Source organism: Amphimedon queenslandica, unplaced genomic scaffold (assembly GCF_000090795.2).
Source record: "Amphimedon queenslandica unplaced genomic scaffold, v1.1 AMPQUscaffold_13225, whole genome shotgun sequence".
In the NCBI taxonomy this organism is placed as follows: domain Eukaryota; kingdom Metazoa; phylum Porifera; class Demospongiae; order Haplosclerida; family Niphatidae; genus Amphimedon; species Amphimedon queenslandica.
The window spans coordinates 11,619-12,723 of NW_003546539.1; positions in this window are offsets into that span (position 1 = coordinate 11,619).

Here is a 1,105-nt window from a genome sequence, read left to right on the forward strand (position 1 = left end):
GGTTACGGGATACAGTTTATGAATAATTAATTAGCTGTAGTCAATTGTTTTTTCATTTGTTATCTTTTTAAAAAATGACACTTCTTTCATTACTACTATCGTTTTTAATGATTTGTTTCTTATATAAGGTAATCTGTTCATCTTATACAGAATGACTGTACTTGATATAGGCTGGGTTAATTATAAACACTTATAAATCAAAAATCTCCAGTCCTGAACAACAAAAGTCTCTAAAACAAATGGTAGCTCTTCTTGAGGCAAAAATGAAGGTCGTCACGATGAGATTTTTTGCTTTCTTTCTTCTTAACCTCAGAAAATCAGTCAAGAATGCTGAAAAACGCACTAAAATGGCCGCCAAATAGATCTATGGTGTGACTATCTCCGTTTCTACTAAGTCCAGCCAAAAGAATGCCACGACACGACCTAGATATCAAACTTAGCAAAATATTTACTTGGAGAACCATGTGAAATATGGCCCAGTTGAGCTTATTTTTGATTTATAAAAGTCCATTCCTTTTGACGCAGGGCAGCGCATAGCCATAAATAGATATAAGCATATTATAGACTACGTAACCGGGATTGGAAACTGATGACGTCACTTGTACAGACTGTGTGATTATTAATGCATGAAATTGCATGAAATTGCATGAATTTGCATCAAAATGGTGAAAATCATGAAGAATTGTTATGTTTGATGAGCCGTATTAATAATATACTGTGATGTAGCTGGTTCTAAGTAGCTTAATCGCATAAAGAAAATACCAGAGATCACGATGGCACCTTTCTCTTCGTGTCTCTATGCTTAGTTCGCTCGGGAGAGGTACAACAGATCGGCCGCTTTTTGGCGTTATTTTGGTGGATTTCTGCTCTCAGTAATATGGCAGGCAGAACTAACCAGTCTATTCTCATGTAGCATGGCCTTGTGCATAGTTTTAATCATAAAATGAAACTGGGGTAGCTAAAGCTTGTTTGCAGGAGGGAGAATAAGACATTTTCTCTTGTCACGGGGAGCGCACTTGCTTTAAACACCTGTTTTTACACAGTTAACACATTCTATTTTTGTATCAAAGAAAAATATAAACATGTGCGTATATTATAAAAGCCC